We start from the raw sequence: 18,697 nt of genomic DNA, 5'->3' as shown, positions 1-18,697 counted from the left end.
GTGCCCTCTGAATCCCGGCTCCTTGCCGTGAGAGAGATTTGCCCCCCAGCCCTAACGCTATACGCTGCGGACCAGCTTGCAGTGATCCCTACAGCCCTCTGTGAGGGGACAGGGCTGGAAGGATTTCTCCAAGTTGTTTCCAGGACASTGATACCCTCAGGGTCTGTGAGGAGAAAGCATCTTATTTTGGTAACTTTTGCTAGTGGGCAGGCATCCAAGTCATAGTTTCCCAGGGCAAGACGTAGGGCTGAGGTAAATGGAAAGTTCTGCAGTGCTAGTGATGGCTGCAGATCGTTCTCAAGTCAGCCCTCTCCTCCCGCAGCGCTGCGTGCCTGCCACTCGCCCGCCCGGATGCAGCTTGCTGGGCAGCTGTCTGGCAGGGGGGGAGGGAGAAAAACTGGAGACGTCTGGGCCCRGTCCCTGCACAGAACCTGTGCGGTGCAGGTGCTCCTCCAGGGAGAACTTTTGCTGTTTCAGGATGTGGTGGGGCATGCTAGGGAACTGTGGCCACTGCTGGCAGAAAGACTTGGGCTGGGGAGCGAACACCTTCCTCCCCGGAGATCTCAAGACAGCCCTGGGCAGTGGACTGCTGCGGCATGGACAGGGTCCCCCAGAAGCTCCCAAGAAGTTGTCACTGGGTGAAAACTTCTAGTTGTGTGTGTCAGCCTGGGCTGGATTTGAAGGACAGAAGGTTTCCTGCCCTGTTCCCCATCCCCTGCTCATGTATGCTGCTGTTTCAGCGGTCCGTGATCAGAGCAGCGGAGGGAAGCGATTTATAAGGCAGCGCAGGCCAGTCCTGAAGGTCACCTTGAGAGCTGCTCCGGCCCGGACTGGCCCATTCATCACGCCGTCCTTCCCAGTGTAACTGAGACACCGCACGCAACGGGGGCGAGGGAGGCAGGTTCTGCCTGCGGTTGGACTGAACAATACGGGGGCTGAGAAACTCCAGCCTCTCTCCAAACAGCCCGTATCTAATGCCGTGCAGCAGATTAAAAGGCTGTAAATTTGATGTGTTTGGATATTAGCTCAGCTCGCTGGAGAGGGATTTCTGTTATCGCTGCCTGGGCTCCGGCGTCTCTCAGCAAAGTCCAGAGAGCACACGCACCCCTCCATGTGCCATCAGGCAATTAGCTGAGGTGTTAATTGGGAGGCAYGCTTTTGTGAGGCAGGTCTCAGATGGAGAAGCACCAGCCCAAGATCCCCCCCAAGCCAGGAGGCAGCAGGGGCTACTGCAGACCCCTGACGTCGGAGGGTGAGTGCAGCCCGTCCTTGGTGCCCGGGGCTGCTGGGACCATCCGGGCCTCAGCGCCTGGCCAAGAAGGAGCCGGAGGCCAAGGACCGGGGAGAAGAGGAGGCCGGGGAGCGCTTCTGTGGCGATCCTGAAAGCGAAGCTGCCGCGTGCAAGACTCGCTGGGCAGCATCTTAGCGAGGCAGTAACGAAAACAAACTCGCTCCGAGGAATCCTGCTTTGCCCCAAATGTTTTTCTTATGGAGTTGTAATAAGACAAGAGTTGTAAAGATAGTAACCTCCTAAACATTACCTTATTAAGGCTTCTTAGAAACCACAGGGCTCGACCCCTCCGGGTCATGGAAGAGGAGTGCAGCATCCAGCGAACAAACAGAGGCTAACGTTACATTTTTCACTTCATTTAGGAAACCTGGTTTCTAATTATAGGTTTTGTTTAATGGCAGCATTTAGTTGGGCTTCATCAGCTGCCAGCCCACCAGGAGAAAGGGCTGTGTGTCTGCGCACAGGGGCCGCGGGAGGCGGAGGGCTGGCCAAGGGGAAGGGGAGCCTGGCCGGCTGCAAGCCGTGGGGCTTGGGACTCAGCTGCAGATGGCTCATGCCCAGAAAAGAGCCCCCATGGTCTTGGGGACCACGGCACATGTGCTGTCCTAGCTCTGTCCCACTAGCCAAGCAATTGCTGAGTGCATCCTCGTGCAGCACCGGAGGTGACATGAGGTGGCCTCGCTCTTCCGGAGCAGGGCATGGGGAAGGAGCCCACTCCGTCTCTGCAGAGCCTGTGCCAAGCTGATGCCAGGGCTGGCAGGAGGCCCTGTGCCAGGCGTGTTCCCCCCCCCCCCSCCCCGGGTGGAGGGTGAGGAGCAGCTCAAGGCAGGGCTGTGTGTGGTCAAATCACCCAGCTTAGGGAGGGCTCAGCCCTGCTCTTTGGTGACAAGAGACACATCTGGTGGGAGCCAGCTGTTTCTGGGACGTGGTGACTCCAAGGTTTCTCCTGCCATGGGGACACAGATGTGTGTGCATACAGACAGTGGTTTAAGCAAGCATTTTTTTTCCCAAGTCTACTGCCAAGAGCTCCAGGGGATGTCCTCCTCCATGTCCTGCCACCGAGGTCCCTGCTCTGCTGGGAGAAGCTGAGCAACCCAGGGGCTGTCTGGGCAGTGGTGGGTGCTGGCCACTGCCCACCCTCAGTCACCGACACCTGCTCAGGTCCTCGTGGCCACCTGCACGGGGCAGGAAATCCTGCCGAGCACAAGATGGGTCCCACATGTGCCTGTTTGGTGCACACTTTGTTCACTGCTGGGAGGTGCCTGGGGGTCGAGGGAGTGTGCGCGCGTGTGTCGCGATACAAAGAGCCCGCTCCAGTTTCCTTCTTTGCTTCCACTGTGGCTGGCACTGCAGCCACAGCCCAGATATTTTGCCTTCTCCCTTGGGTCGAACCCTCTCGCTGGTGTGACCTGTTCACACTCGTTTTGCTTTTTTCTCGCCAGCTCTAGCTGCATCTCGGCCAGGTGGGGAGCAGAGCAGGGCTGCCCCACGTGTCGCAGCGGCCACGAGAGCGGCTGCCTCCCTCCTCTGCCCGTTTTAAGTGCTGCCATGGCTTGACCCAGCTCTGTCTTTCCTCTGCTCCRTTTTTCCGTGCCTCCTTTCGCTCTAGTGGGGAGTGTGTGTCTCCACTGACTGAGCAAAACCAGACCAGCTGGTTCRGCGTGAGCTTTGCCTCATTCCTCGTGTCTTTTACCTCTTCTGCGCAAGCTGCATCAGGCACTGAGCAGTGCGCAGCTGCCCGAGAGCTGCAGAGACCGGGGCGGCGGGGTTCCCTTTCCACCCTGACACCCCGAAATAGAGACCCGTGCGGCCGCCCCGCGCCGTGCTGCCCCGGCGGCTGCTGGGTTTGCAAGGGCTGCGTACTCGGGGGAGGACGCCGCGGCACCGCAGGCACGTGGGGAGCTGCAGCAGGGGCCTCGCTGCCGAGGCGGCGTGATGCTGGGGGCCAGCGACCGCCGGCCCGGGGATACGGTGCACGCTGGCACTGCTCTCGCCTCCGGGGTCGTCCGCAGCTCRCAGGCTCCGGGGAGGACCCAGCGCTGGTGCCGGCGACGTCCCAGCCTGCCTGGGAGTCTGCTCCTCGGGCTGCGCCGCACCGCGGGGCCTCCGCTCCGCGGCTGTCCCCTCCGCGGCCGGGGCAGCGAGGACGCAGCCGCCGAGGCTGTGCCTTCCCGCGGCGCCGGCCGGCCGGCTCTGTCCCACCAGCCCGGCCGGTCTCACGAGGCACGAGACCTTGGGAACGGGCCCCTCGCTCCCTCCTGGAAAACGCCGGGAAGAAGCGGTCGGTGCCTCCAAGAGGCACTGGCACGCCGAGGGGGTCTCGCAGCCCGGCCGGACGCGGCGTTGCGGGCGTCCCCGGCCCCGCTGCAGCTCACGCGCCTTCGTGCTTTTTTTTCTTGCTTTTTTTCTTTTTCTCTCTCTCTCTTTTTTTTTTTTTTTTTGGGCGAGTTGGGGTTTTTCAAAGTAATGGGAATCACAAGCTACCTTCAGCCGGGCCAGAGAACATCTCCGTTTCCTTCCCCCGGCCGGCGGGCCGGGCGCCAGCGCGAGCTCCCCGCGCGGCCGGCCCCGGCGTCCCGCGCGCGGCTCCGCCGCTCTCCGCCCGGGGCCGGACACCGCCGAGGAGGAAGTCGGCTTTTGCAAACAACTTTCCCCGAGCGGAGCGCGTCGCTGGCGTTCCCAGGCTGCGGCTGGCGGCAGCCCCCGGCCCCGCTGCCTCTCCTCCTCCCCCCCGCCGGCCACCCCTCCTTCCCGCGCTCCCTCTCGCGCGCTTAATGACTTCCACATGGGCCTCTGGCATCCTGAGCCAAGCCTCCCGGCATTGTCTGAAATCTCCAAATTTAGAAGAAATATGAAAATTGTCAAGCAGCCCTTCCTTAGGGGGTAAAACCAGCGCGGGGCCGCGCGCCGGCGGGTCAAGGCGGCGGCGCCACGTGACGGCCCCCCAGCCAATGCCTCCCCTCGGCGCCCCTGACAGATGCGGCCGTCGGCGGCCTGGCCTCCTTCTTCAGCTCATATAAGGTAAAAAGAAAAAGGTTTTTCCAGATCCTCGGCGGCGTGGAAGGACTTTTTGCCGAGGAGTCCCATGCCAGCTGCTTAAAAACCCCCGGCTGGCGGCGCCGGGGTCCCAGCGGCGGGTTATATTGGGAGGAGACGAGGCGCCCGGCGGGTAGGTGCCGGCGGGACGGACGGACGGACGGGACGGACGCGCGGCTGGGAGCGGGGAGGCAGAGGAGAGGGYGGGCGGGCGGCAGGGGCCCGCGATGCTCGGCCGGGGTGCCCCGAAGCCGCTCCCCGCGGTCCCCGCCGCGGCGCAGGGAGGGAGGAGGAGGAGCTGCCCCGTCGCTCCGCGCGCATSCATCGCCGGGCGGAAAAAGCTGGAAGGCGGCCGCGGCTCGGCGGGGAGCGCCCGCTCCCGGGGGCCCGGCGGGTTCGGCCCTCCCGTGCCGGCCCCGTCCCCCCTCGCCCCGGGGCCTCCCACGGGCGCCGGCTSTTCCCGGGGAATCCCGGCCTCTCCCAGGTGAGACGTTCCGCCCGGGATCGGGCTCCCGCTCCGGCTCGGTCGCTTCGGCGCGCTCGGTTGGCCTGTCCCGCTCTCTTCGAGCGTGGCGGCGCATCGGTCTGTTTTCACGAGAGGCTACTCTGATACGCGCCGCCGCGCAGAGCAAAAGGCTCCGAAACGCTCCGCAAAGCAAGCTCAGGACAGCTCGCGCCGGCATTTGGCTTTCGGACATTCCTGCTTCAGGGAATTTTTTTTTTTTTTTTTCCCTCATGGAAAACTGACCTGCCACCCTTCCTCCATCCTGCCTCTCCCGGCTCCTTCCCTCCCTGTCAGCATCACCCCTGCTGCTTTTCCAGTGGGGAAACTGAGGCACGGAACTGCCCTGTTGCCCCAAAGCGGGTCCTCTTCTCTGGTGGTGCAGGGAATCCAGCGCTTTGCTGCTGGCCAGACGTGGTGTCCCCATCCCAACGGCAGCACCCCCAGGCCTCCCCCCGGCCCCCGGCGCTGGGGCTACCCCTGCCCTCGCCCTCCCCGGCCCCTCGCTCAGAGCAGCCAGCCCGCGGCGGCGTGCCGCCGGGCAACGCCGGTGCCTCCCCACCCCGGGCCGACAGCAGAGGAGCTGATTTCCAACAAACACACAGACGCCTCCGCCAAAGATTCCCCAAGCAGTTATCAGCAGGAATTTGGGGAAGGCTGTGTCTAGACAGGCTGCAGCGYGGGGTGGCTCCTGGATGGAGTGGCATTTCCCTCCACGCTTGTCCAGAGACAGTCTGGAGATGATTAAGGGCTCTTTAGTCTTGGTCTCTCTTTCTTTTTTAGCTGAGAATCAGTCTTGTTCCTGATCAGGGCTTTCRGAGGCTTGTTCCTCCTCACTCCTGGCAAAACCTGCCGTTGCTCGTCCCCAGCTTTGCTAGGGAATCCAGCACCTTGGTGCTCTCCTCCTCTCAGGGCTGAGCCAAGGAGAGCCAGGCCTGTCTGGGGAAACACTGAGTCCCACGGTGGCTTGTGAGAAGGGGCCTGAACTATAAATAACGCCGACGAGCGATGTGTTTTGCTCCTTGCGTGAGAGCGGTCACGTTAGCAGTGTGCATGCACACGTGTGCTGGACGCTGCTCGTTGTAGCCGTGCGTTTGCTGGCGAGATTTTGCTGTGGCAGCGTGAGACCTATGTTAGCCCCTCGGGGCCGGTGCCCGTGGGAGCTGGCGGGGTGGGAGGGCAGCAGCTCCGTGCACACGTGCGTGTGCGTGTGCACGTTTTGGGCAACGGCGTGGCGGAGCGCGTGGCGTGCCGGCGCGGAGGGCCGAGCGCTAGGCTGGGTGTAGCCGGTACGTCGGGGCGGCGCGGCCGCGAGCGCGGGACGGGCGAGCGCGTGCGTCGCCGTGGGGCGCACGGCGTGCCGGGGTGGTGCGTGCCGGCGGCAGAGCGTGCAGCTAACGGACTGCCGGGACTGCCCAGCGCTTTGACCCGCATCGGGGAGAAGGAACAAAAACTCGCCTTTGTGAGCAAGCTGGAGTCGAATAGCAACCGATGAGGCAAGAGGCTGGAAATCTGAGCTCTGGAGCCATTTCACCATCCTTTGACCTTGGCCGGGAGCACGCACGCACACACAAAGAGAAAGAAAGCGGAGCAGATACCGCGAGGGGGGGAGGCTCCCTGCCAGGGGAGYGAAGTCAAACGCACTTCCCCGTGGCTGCAGGCCAGTGGGGACTCGGCAAACGTTCAGTCCGCYGATGCTCGGAGCCCTTTTGCCTACCCTGGGGCCGGTGCGCGCTCACGGCCTTGGTCTGGGCGCTGCCTCTGCAGCGTGCRGCAGGGTCTTGCCTTTTCCAAAGTGGGGGACATGTCCAACAGCCTAGTGATTCCCAGCAGGACTGGGGTGCACAGCCAGGTGCCGGGAGGGTGCACAGCAAAGCAGCGGGCGCCTGTTCCCGGTTTCCGCAGAGGCTGGGGCAGCCGGTGCTGCAGAGCCGAGCGGGGCAAGACTCCAGGCAGCTCGGCTCGGCCTGCTGAGAGCGAGCGTCTTCCTGTCGTCGGGGCTGAGGATTGAGCGGTGAGCCCACAGGGGCTGTGCAGGGCTACCCCTCCGTGCTGGCGAGAAGGTGGTCTCTGCAAAGCCCTGCTGGAGAGGAAGCTTGCCCCGTGCCGGGAGTCAGTCTAGGGATGGGCACACTGCCCCTGGGAATGGGCAAGCACTTCTGGAGGGCCAGAAAGCCCCTGGCACCAGGGCTGCTCCTGTGTTCGGGTGCGTGCGCGAGATCCGCGGGGTACGAACACGCACACATGCTGCATGCGGTCTGGGCGAGCAAGGTGGGGYGAGCCTTCACTAGGCTTCTTCTGAGCTAAGACGCTGAAGCAGCAGGTGCTGAGCATCGACGCCCTTTTGTTCTGGGTCTGTGCTGCGCGGTGACCGGCGGCCCGAGCTGCAGGAGCCAGGCCATCTGCAGCGAGCCGGTGTGCTGGCATGGCTCTCCAGGGTATTGCCAGCTCTTCACAGCATCCGTTCCTCTGCAGTGCCGGCCAGCAATGCCATCTCCCGTAGTAATTTGCCTCCTGTGGATCTCAGGAGGGTTTAAACCCTGGCCGAGTGGCCAAGCTAGCCCTGGGAAGTAGCACGTTAGCTCTGTGCAAGCCGTTTTCCCAGGGGCAGCATGCCGTCAGGATGAGCCAGGACGGCCTGGCAAGCTCACGGCTCCCACCCCGAGGTGGCCAGGTCCACAGGTGCCAGCCCCCAGTGTGCAGCCCAGCAAGACCTTCACCCTGTGATTGCTGGGAGGGAGCTCATCTCCCCCGGCTCCGTGGGAACATCTCCCCGTCGTGGTGGGTGACATACAGCTGCCAGGTAATRGATGGGCGCTGCCTCTTCCCCCCCCACCCCCGGCTGAGCTCAGCCTGAAGGTGAGTGAGCAGCTCCCCCTAAACAAGACCACTGTGGTGCCCGGGACCCGGGGACTGGTGCTCCAGGGCACTGCCCCTTGTGCACTTTAGATCCTTTTTTTTGGCCAACAGGTCACCCTGGTGCTCAGTAGCGGACCCACTTACTGATCCTCAGCCTCCACTGGGTGGACAGGGACATATCTTTTTCTCTTCCAACTTGGACTTCTCAGCTGAGCTCCCTCACCACAGATTTCTCCTTCCTTTATTTTTCCCCTTTCATCTTCTTTTAAAAAGTTTTTATTATTCCCCTTTTCAAGTCTCCATGTCTTGAGGGAGCACCGCCGCACCTGGGTATGGGGCTGCATTCCGGCTGCCCCTGCACGTGCCGGGGGCTCACACGCATCTCCACTGGGGTGAGGAGCTGCTCTTCCTCCCTGGAGATGGCTTCCTCCCTGGCTGGCACAGCCCTCCAATCTTTGTCCATCGACGGGCTGGCCCCACTTGGTGCTCTCATACCCCGCTGCGAAGGGAGGGGGGTCCCTGACCGCTCACTGGCTGTGCATGAGTGTGCGTGGTGCCTGGGGCTTCTTCTCCTCCATCCGTGGCTGGTGAGCTGTCAGTCCAGCTCTGGTCTCATCAAACATGGTATGGCGGGAGGGAGGGGGGGGATTTGCCTTTTCTGCGGTGGCCCAGGCCTCTCTCGTACCGGAGCATGCGGGACCGGGAGCCGTGCAGAGGCTGTGCTCCCTCTGCCAGCCCGGTCTGCTCTGCGGGAGAGCTGAGCTCCTCTGGCKCGGCAGGGAAACTGCACTGCAGAGGCCACCACCTCAAAGGCAGAGACTCCCAAATACCAGTCGCAATTTCAATTTTCTGCTAGATCTTTTCCTACCTCCGATCTCCTGCTTGCTGGGAGCCTGAGCCATCTGGGACAGTTTCTTTGTTTGCTTTACACTGGCAATGGGCTGGAGGCTGCCTGGCTCGGCTCAGCAGGCACCCGGCAAGGCTGGGAAAGCAACCCGCTCTGGGAAAGCCAAGCCTGGGGCCTGCAGGGGAAGTGATTTACTAACTGGATGCCTCTCATGTCCAGGATATGCTACACACACATACACACAGGCGCGCACACACATTCCCCCTCTCCCTTGCTTGAGCAGAGATAAGATGATGAAGCCTTGATAAGCAGCCAAGAGCACTGGCAGTTTAACGAGCTCCAGCCACACCAAGGCTTTGCCTCTTTGCAAGGGAATTTGGACTGCAGTTCACAATGTCCCTTCCTTGCTGCTACCTGCCCAGGGCTTGCTCCGGGCGTTTTGCTTGCCTTGAGCGAGGCCTTGCAGTACCAGAGATGCAGGGGAGCATCTTCTTTGCCCCCCGGCCTGCTCCTTCTGCCTGGCTTATCAAGGAGCTGTGGAAGGAGAAGGATGAGAAGCAGAGCCCAGCAACCCCGGGAGACATGGCGCTCAACTCAGCAGCTCCGCTCCCACCCAGCCCCATCTGGGAACGGTYTCCAAAGGGACTTTTTCCTGCTCTGTCCACTTCAGTGTTGCTCTRCAGCCTCGCATTCCCGCCAGCCCTTCCCATCAGCGGGATGGAGGCAGGCGGTGGGGCCAGTGACGTGGCTACTTCTCCCGCTGGGAGCTCACCCCTGCACCATTTCCTCCAGATCGGGAACGTGACGTGGAAACAGAGCCGGAGGGCTGCTCCCAGGGCCTGCTCCCACGCTCCGGGCGCCCCGGAGGCCGGAGCCTGGGGACGCCAGGCGTCAGCCCGCGCCTGGGAGCTCGCCTTCCCCCGGCGCTCCGCTCCCCCAAACCACTCCGCTCCCCCTCCGGTCTCTGCACCGGCACAGGRGAGGCTGGACTAGAGCGCGTGGGGCCAGGGATGAGGAGGGAGGCCAGGAGGAGAGGAGAAGGCCCTTGGGGCTGTGCTCTGCCGGTTATAGGGAGAGAAGGGAACAAGATGATAAGGACGGGGGGAAGATGGTGGCTGGGCTGAGCAGCACAGGGAAGAGCCGAGGCTGTGGGAAAGGCGATGCACTCGCGGAGAGATCTGGCTGCTGAGGTTCTCGGCTCCTTCTTAGCTGTGCTTCTACCAGCAGTTTCTACCTAGATGAATGCAGCCATGAATCGTTCCTCTCCCTTCCCATCCCTCCAGAGGCTCTTTCCTCTCCACCGAGGTGTGTATCGGCATTGCTGGGGTTTGCAGGCCCTCTCCACCAGTGGCCAGCGCTAGYAGGTTGGCAGAAGCCTTGCATGGCAGCTTGGCACTCGGCACAGGACAGTACTGCTGGAAAGGGGGTAGTAGGGGATTTTTCCCACTGGCAAGGGTTAACATGGGGATACAACATGGACCTGTCCCCTCCTGCTCTAGTGTCAAAAAAGGAGGAGATGCCAGTTTGCATTTGCAGCCTGGAGACAGTAGAGGCCTTGGCAGATGCTGCTTACAGCTCGCACCTCCGTGGGCTCTTTCCTGCTGTCCCCATCATGCCACCATCTGAGCCTTGACTGGGACTGGGGAGAAGGCCTGRTTCTCAGGCAGAGACACCAAATTTGGCTATTTCTTCCTCAGTCTGGCAATGGGAGACAGCCTGTGTGCCTGGGGGAAGGAGCACAAAGCAGATGCGTGCTCTCCCCTCTGCACCCATCCCCTACTCTAAGACTCAGAAAAGCCCCCCCAAACCTGCTCCTTTGTTCTTGGCATTATAATTTATCCCAGCAAAACCCACAGAGAAAGAGCAGCATCCCCCTGGGCCCCCTTGGCTCGCCCCCAGCATGGGAGATCTGGGCCGCACAGTCTCCAAATCTGCCTTTTTGACCATAAAAGGGCAGGCATGTTGCAGCCATGGCGGGAGGATGGGAAAGGAAAGGCAGAGCTATTTATAGCTGAGCATCAGGACCTCAGCCTGAACTCAGGGTTAATCAGCCTGTGACCAGATTAGGATCTCCCTTGGCCCCTCCATTTTCTCATAAACCTATGATTTAAAACCAGTGCTTGCAAGGGAAGGAGGGAGGAGGCACCTCTCATCCGCAAGGCCACCAGGGCCCATGGGGGGATGGGATGGCGATCCCAAAGAGAGATGGCAGGAAGAGCAATGGAGAGCTTCTACTGCAGCCGTGGCGGGTCCTGCTGAGGTTGGGTCTCCTCGYGGATGGTCAAGGAGCTGGTGTTGCAGAGCGATGAAGTGCAGCACATCTGTGTCCTTGGTGTGGCACGTGTCCCCGTCTGGCTCTGTCCCTCTGCAGATCAGAGAGCGGCTGCAGCAAGCAGAGTCAAGCAAAGGCCAGCTTCGGGCACTGTGTCCCCCTTCGGTTGGGATTAGGGTTAGGCCCCGTTTCCTAGCTGCCCTCCGAGCTCTGGCTGCGTCCAGAGCATCCCCTTGATGATGAGGATGACCTCAATGGGAAAGTCTCCAAGCTGCTGCTCAGGGCTCCCCAAGAGAACAGTTGTGTGCAGGAAAAAAACAGCAGGCAGTAGAAGCTGTCCGGAGTCAGTCTGGCAGGACCATGGCTCAAATTCCTACAGCGCAAGGTGAGATCTGGGCCCCATCAGTGAGAGCGTATCCCCTCAGCTTCTCCAGCTTGGTGAGGGATACCTGAGTGCCAGCAAGGCCCGTAGGTGGTATTGCCTTGTCTGATGTTCATCAACCAGTTGCAGATTGCACTGGGACTCCTGGTATAGGTGACGGCCAAGGCTAGACCCCAGGGAGCAGGCGGCCCACGTGGGGCATCCCAGGGCGGAACGGCTTGACTAGAGGTAGGGACCGAGGCCTGATGGCCAGTGGAGATCAGACACTTGGCATTTTGTGGCTATGAAGAGGAGAAATGGGGTGCTTACACAGCGGTTCTGGGCACCAGGGTCTCCCAGAGCCTCCTGCCCTCCCGCAGAGACCGGGACAGGCACGAACCACTTATGGCAAAACTGTTTTGTCAAGAGATTTTCAGCTTCCCTCAAAAGAAAGCAAATCTTGAAGCAATATTTTTATTTTGGCCCTTACTGCTCATGAAACCGGACTGAGGAATTTCAAGGAGGAAACAAATCCCAACTGTTATTGAAAAAAGACATTTCCTGAAGAAGCGCCCTTTCTGGCGAGGGRAAAGGGCGCTGTGTTGTAACCGCGGGGAAGGTTCGAGCGTGGCGCTGGGGGTATGCTCTGACTCACCCCCCTCCCCTCCGCCGCGGAGGGAGGCAGCTCGCGTCCAGGCGGCGGTTAAGTCTCCTCGGCTCCGCTCCGCGCAACCCCTCAGAGCGCCCAAGCCCTGCGGCGGGGCGGCCCAGCGCTTCCCGGCGCGGAGGCGGGCGAGCGCGCCGCTGAGCAAAGCCCCGCGGCCGAAAGCCGGGGGGGAGCCGGGCCGTGGAGGGGAGCCAGCTGCTCAAGGGCTTTGAAGCGAAGGTCGGAGACGAGCACCAGGTAGGGCGGCGAGGGCAGGGGCAGGCAGCCGCGGGGGACCTTGCCCTGGGGTGAGTGCCCCGCGCTGGGCACCGCAGCCGTACCCGCCGGAGAGCACTTAGCAGCCGGGGACGYGGCGACTGCTGGCGGGGACATGAGTGCAGCCACTTTTTTATGATGATTTCCTTCTCTGAAGCCGTGTGGGCACTCTCCCGCCCACATGAGCCAGGGAACAGGCAGGGGCCAGTAGAAGYAATATGCACATGGCCATCGCAAGCATGACCTAAGCAAGGCAAGGTTGTAAATCTCATCCTGGGAGGTAGCACTGTGTAAGGGTATCTGGGGACTACAGGAAAACTGGGAAAGGTCCCTTGAGTTTTCTCAGATGTCCACAGCCCCTCAGAGCCATCTGGTGTGTAAGGACCTGCTGGGTCCTGCAACCCCAGCAGCCAAGGGATGGGGCTCATTGCAGGGATGATGCTGAGGGGTCCCAGGAGTGGGTGTCCCCTGGGGAGGCTATGGATACACATTCCTGGTGGAGCCAAGCATCTCGCTTTGCAGTTCATTGGGGAGAGGGCTGAGCCCTGGGAGAGCACCACATCCTGGGGACACGGCTGTCCCATGGACTCCAAAACATATGATGATGGGGAGAAGGGGGTGGCAGCCACAGATGCACAGTGTGGGGGTGCAAGCCTCATATCTTTGGGAAACCGGGCCAAAAAGGAGTAGAGACAAGGGGGAAAGAGCAGGCCTTGCAGCGCTGGGAGTGGGATGCTGCGCAGGAGGATGGAGGCAAGGAGCACCCGTGGTGCCTCCCTTCCTTTGATGTTTCGCCCTCAGGCGCCAGCAGCCAGGTGAGAGGGAGCATTCCCAGGAGAAGGTCRCGCTCTGTCGGATGTGTGGCCCAACACATTCCTCAAGTGTTTCATGGCATTTCTCCCTTGGCAGAAGGTGAAGGGAGATGTCTGTTCTGGGTGTTTATTATAGGGTTTCTTGTGAGCACAGAGTTGCTGGCATTGCTCAGGGGACTTGTGCCCCCAGGGGTGCCCGTTTGGGTGTCCCCACCATGCTGGGCAGCTACCGCACCCAGTCACTGACACATCGGCCATTCCCGGGGCGGAGAAGTGTCTGCAGCATGGTGCTGCTCTGTGCACAGCTGCCCAGGACCCATCAGGCAGGGCTGTCCTGGCTCCATCCTCAGCCTGGCTCCCGAGGGCTTCGGGAGTGCGCCTGCTCCAAGCTGTGCCAATGCTCTGCGTGCCCTCCACAGGCCTCCCCACATTCACTGGGCTTTTAGGGGAGACCCTGAGGTGCTCAGAGCCAGAGCAAAGGTGCTGCTCCAGCTATGCCGAGGGCCTGGAAGGACCCRGGGTGCTGGGCTCAGTGGTGGGTGTGCTTTGTCCCGTTAAGGATGGCCAGTGTTGCAGATTGAAGCAGCAAAGGGGCCCTGGAGAGCCCCTGGGTGATTGGGTGATGCAGGGACGGCGACAGGGTGTCCTCACCCCGGGATGTTGGGCCGTGCTGTCCTGGTGGGGCAGCACGGCGCTGTGCACCCCTGTGTCCTGCCGCCAGCTCTGCTCGGGGGAGGCTCGTACCCTCCCTGCCGCAGGACGTGATGTGTACCAGGTGCAGAGCTCAGGGCTCCTGACCCTGTTTTTTTCTCTTAATGCCAGACCTAGGTCCCTTTGCAGCTTCCGCTGCCGGGGTCCTGCACTCGAGCCCCACAGCATGGCTGGGGCTGCCCTCAGTCCTCCTTTGGGGTCCTTGAGGGTTCACAGGGGAGCTGCCTAGGAAGAGACCTGCGAGCTCGCTGCCCGGGCAGTCCCCCCGCTCACACAGCCCGCGGGCACTTGCAACCAACCCGAACTGCTGTGCTGACAGCCATCCTCTGTCCTTGCAGGCTGGGTCATGGGAGCAATGGGAACATCGTCGCTGGAGGCAGCCAGGAGCACACCAGGGCTGTACAGCCCCAGARACATGGCCAGCAGCAAGACATGGGCAGAGCCCATGTGCCAGCACGGCATCGGTGTGGGCAGCCCCACGTGCCTTTTCTCTGGGCACCRGCAGCCACACGCACACCCGCGGCGCCTGCTGTGCTGGGCAGCCTGGGCAGGGCTGAGGCACCCACGACCCAGCTGCTGGAAAGAGGCTGGGCACTTCCCAGGAGATGCCCCAGCTGAGCCATCCCTGTTGGGGCCGCGTGGAGGAGGCTGCTGCCAGCTCTGCTCGCCGGGTGTGCGTGGACACTCCTCTGGGCGCTGCTGYGGGGCCGGCTGCGAGGGACGGAGCTTGGCTCTGCAAAGGTTTGGGGCGGCTGCAGGGCAGAGTGGCCCTGCRGGCTGCCGTGTCCCACCAGCATCCCTTTGCTCCGGTTTCCTGTAGCTCCTTTCCACACTTGGCCGGGGCTGGCGGCTGGCTGGCCCGGCCGGGGCTGGCCCGGGCTGGGCTGGGAGATAAGCCCGCGCCGCCGAAGGCTTTTCCCAGACCGCACTCCGGGGTGACTCACGTCGCGGCCAGGCACAGCCGTCTGCRCCCTGCCGAGCCAGCCCAGCCCTCCGGAGACGCTGGCCGAGGGTTTCTCCGGTGCGGGGGCTCTGGCCCAGCCGGGGCCGAGGCGTGGTGCACACGTAGGAGAGCACCCAGCAGGCTGTCGGCTGCTCTCGCGAGTGCTCTGGGTGAGGGCTGCCCGGAGCCGCTTCCTTACGAGCTGCCCTGGAGCTTGGGGCACCAGCAGGCTCCTTTTCCCTCCTTCTCTTCCTTCCCAAGTGATGGGGACCGGGGGAGCAGAGGGCCAGGCGGCGCGGCGGAGAGCCCCGGCACGGACGCGTGTTGGGGTTGTTTCTGTTGGGGTTGGCGTCCCAGCTGGGCTCACGCTGCTCCCAGGCGGCCCGGGGGGGCAGCGTGCCGGATGGAGGGACTCCAGCCCGGAGACATGCCATCTGCTTCTCGTCAGGTCGTTAGGAGCGCCGAGGCTGCCGGGGCCCGGCAGCAGGACGTTGTTATGATAGATGGTCTGTTTATCACGTTTCGGCTCTGCTCAGGATGTTAGTGCTTGCCTGCAAAAGACATTTCTGGGCTCAGTCTCTCCCTCCCTCCTCCACCTTCCTCCGGCTCCCCCTGGGAGCCCGCTCCTGCTCCCGCGGTTCTGCCGGGGCTGCAGCCTCTGGGGCTGCCAGTGCAGGAGGAGGAGGACGTCCTCCCCGCGGCACCGGCCATGCCACAGGAAGGGCTCGGCTCAGCCCTGCCGCCCCGGGGAGCAGATCCGGCCAGTGTCYGAGCTGCAGGAGCTCAGGCTGGCGCCAAGCTGGGCCTGAAGCCTTCCTGCAGGTGTTGTCCAGCTGYGGGCTCTCCCCTGCACCAACCCAGGCTCAGCAGGGACCACAGGGACTTTCCATCAGCTCTTAACCCCCTGGAGCCTGAGCTGGGGGGATGCCAGTGCTGGGAGCAGCYGCCCGGCCACGGGAAGAGGTGGAGGGCAGGGAGCGATGCACTGCTTGAGATCCACATCTCCCACCCCGTGGAGGTGTCCTGGCCCTGCTGAGCATGAGTCCTGGGTCCCAGGGCCATCACAGCACCGCGGGGGCAGTGTTTCCACGCTTCGGCATCCCACTGGCGCTTAAGCTGAGGCCCGAGTCCCTTAGCCATGAGAAACACCAGCTGCCAATGTGCCTGGGGCCAGGCTTTCTCCTAGCGTGGGGGTGGTGGTGGTTCTCCCAGCCAACGCTCTGCCCTGTGCTCCCATACCACTGGCAGGGTCCCCGCCTCTGCAGCCCCTGGACAGCCCTGCTTTCCATGAAAYCAGACCCTGTGCTATCATGCAAGGGAAGGGTGAAGCCAGGGAGGGCACCCAGGCTTTCCTCTCTGCCCATCCGGCTCCCCATCTCACTTTGTCACCCATCTCTCGTGCAGGCCCTCTCTTTCTCGCCCAGCTCTGTCCATATCCCAGACTCTCTACTGGGCTATTTGGGACAGAAACCCATGGGTCAGTCCCTGCTGAGCTGGTGGCCGTGCTGAGCCATGAAGCCCAGGTCTGCCCTATGCCAGGACAGTGCCACACAGACTTCCTGGCCCAGTCCATGCCTGCYTGCACTGCAGAGGACACGAACATGCTCCTCCTAAAAGGGACCTCTTGTCTACACCCCAGCAGGGCAGCCAGACCTGCAGCCATGCCATGGCACAACCCCATAGCCCTAGCTGTGCACTGGTGCACGCACACCACGTAAAACCATCCCTAAGCACAGCCTAGGACATACACACCACAGCCCTGCTCATCAGTGCCCACACACAAGCGTGCGAGGGGCGAGATGCCACCAGTCAGAGCTCTGCTGAGTCCAGATGTCTGTCTCTGCCAAGGTGAAGCTGGCATCTGCAAGCCTCTCCAWGAGCCCTCGCCCGGTGCCCCGGGCCACCCACGTGCTGCTGGCCTCAGCAAGAAGGCAAGAGCAGCCATGCGCTCCTCCATGTCTCCCAGCCCAAGGTGCAGTGCTGCATCTCTGGTCAATTGGGAGTCTGAGATGAAGCACTGTAGCTCGGGAAGGGAGGAACTCTGCACCATGGGGCAGCCCTGTCAGGAGTCCCGGGAGCTGTTGGGGGGGGGGGGCCACAACACATCATGCCCCATGAGGGAGACAGATGCAAACAAAGCACATGAGGCCGGGCAGCAAGACTGGAAGCCAATGCAGCAGCACATGCTAGTGGAGGYCAGGGCTCAGGGGGCATTTCTAAGGGCATCGATTAGCCAGGAGACCCTTTGGTTAGGGGTCTACCTCCTTCTTCCTGCCAATCTCTAGTTGGGCTCTTCCAGCCACACTCMTGTTTTGGACTTCCTCCTGCAATCTACAGGTGGACAAACAACAGAGCACTGAGAAGGAAGCCTGAAGACTACCAGCAGGTCCCGAGGGCATCCTACTGCAGGAGGTAACTCTCATGAGCCAGAGTTACCAAGTCCCGGCTATGGGGCAGCGATCGCCCCATAGCTTTGTGTTGCACAGAGGGGAAAAGGAGGGATTAGCTGGGAGSTGCAGGGTGGAAAGAGGTTCCTCCGTGCAACAAAGGCCTCTTTGTCAGCTCAAGTCCCACCACCAGAGGTGGGGGGGAGGATCACCACCAAGTATGTACATGGTGCATGGAAATATGGGAGCTTTATGTGGCAAGGTTCTCCGAGGGGACAACAGGGACAAGGCAGCAGCATCTCTCCACCAGTCATCCAGAGACTTGGCTGGAGGAAAGGATGCTTTGGACTGGAGCTGGTGGAGAGCCAAGGTCGCCGTGTCCTCAGGGTCCAGTTTTCCCAGGAATCCCTTAGGCACTATGTTGGGGATTCCTGGAAATACTGTTCTTGGGGCCACGGCTCGGCAGCCGGAGATAGTCTGTCCCTCAAGGGGAACCAGAACCTTCAGAAGCATCACAGACCAAGGTATGGCACCATTTCTGTGCATTTCTAGGGGCTGAGAGAGATAGGTGGGAGCCCTCTGGCCCTTGGTTACCTCAAATGTGGGGAGCTGCACAGCCTGACCCAGAGCGCTCCAGCTCCCCAGACCCAGGGATGACAGATATCCCCCCCCCCCCCCCCCCCAGGGCCATAACTCATTACAGGAGGACATGGCTGGCAGATGGCCTTTTGCTTTGCCTCTGCCCTTTGCTGCCCTCCAGGAGGAGCAGCTCTCCCCTGGGGTCCTGTGCACATCACTTAGCCACCGYTGTGTCAATAAAGGTCTAGATTCAGGAGTAAATCTGTCCTGGCCATTTCTTTGGGGCTGGGAGCAGGGCAGGAGTGACAGCACTGCTGCACCATGAGCAYGGGGCTGTGCTGAGACATTTGGTACGTCATCCCTGTTGCTGCTCAGCAACACAACCTGTTCTGGGCAGCCCCCACCTTGGCCAGGAGCTGAGATCTCTCCTGAGACCATAGGGCTCTGCAGCCTGTCCTGGGCACTTGGCATCTGCCCAGCATTAAACAAATCCTTCAGTAACACCAGCATCTTGGCTCACGCCTGGCCAAGGCTGAGCACTGAGCACCAGGAGAGCCCCAGCCTGCAAAGCYCCCTCTGACTCTGGGCTCTCTCCATTGGGCAACTGTGGCATCCCCCCAGCACCGAGGCTGCAGCCCCTAAGTTGGCTGAGCCCCCTGGCTTGGCTCAGCCCCCCAGGCTTGGAGCACAAAAAAGAAGGGGAGCTCCTGGGACTGCAGGAGTAGGGAGCAGACCTGGGGGGACATCCCGCACGTTGGTTCATCGGCAAGGTGTAMGTGGAGGATGTGTCCTCTCTAGACACCTGCCACCTTTCCACCACCTCTTCCCTCCACACTGGCATCAGGAGGCCCTGAGCGGGTGCTGCTCTGCTCCTCCAGGCTGCAAGGCTGCACCTCGGTCCCCAGCCCCAACCGTCCAGTTCGGCCAAGCAGATGTACCCCTGGCAGGGGCTGCCCTCTGMCCTGGGCTGTGCTCAGGAGGAGCAAGGGGAGGGCGGTTAAACCACCACAGTGCCTGCTCTGCCCCACGGCCTGCACAGGGTCCACAACTGTATAGGATTTGGGAGGGGATGGAGGTGCAGGACAGAGGTGCAGGATGGAAACAGGCCCAGTTTGGGGGTGCTGTTTGGGGGTTCAGGATGGAGGCAGGCACAGGATGGAGGCGCAGGTTGGAGA

At 62.0% G+C, this 18,697-nt stretch overlaps 1 long non-coding RNA gene across 1 annotated transcript; it reads left to right on the top strand.

Moving 5' to 3' along the window:
* Positions 1 to 4,317: 4,317 nt before the first annotated feature.
* Positions 4,318 to 17,783, top strand: LOC146599703 (uncharacterized). The gene is made up of 2 exons (XR_014894940.1): positions 4,318 to 4,460; positions 13,952 to 17,783. It is a non-coding gene; the product is annotated as an uncharacterized LOC146599703 (long non-coding RNA).
* The last annotated feature ends 914 nt before the right edge of the window (positions 17,784 to 18,697 follow it).

The sequence above is a fragment of the Rhea americana genome, unplaced genomic scaffold (assembly GCF_003343005.1).
Source record: "Rhea americana isolate MKP2758 unplaced genomic scaffold, rheAme1 scaffold_135, whole genome shotgun sequence".
NCBI lineage: Eukaryota > Metazoa > Chordata > Aves > Rheiformes > Rheidae > Rhea > Rhea americana.
The sequence above is the reverse complement of the archived record's forward strand: the minus strand, read 5'-3'. Positions and strand labels throughout refer to the sequence as shown.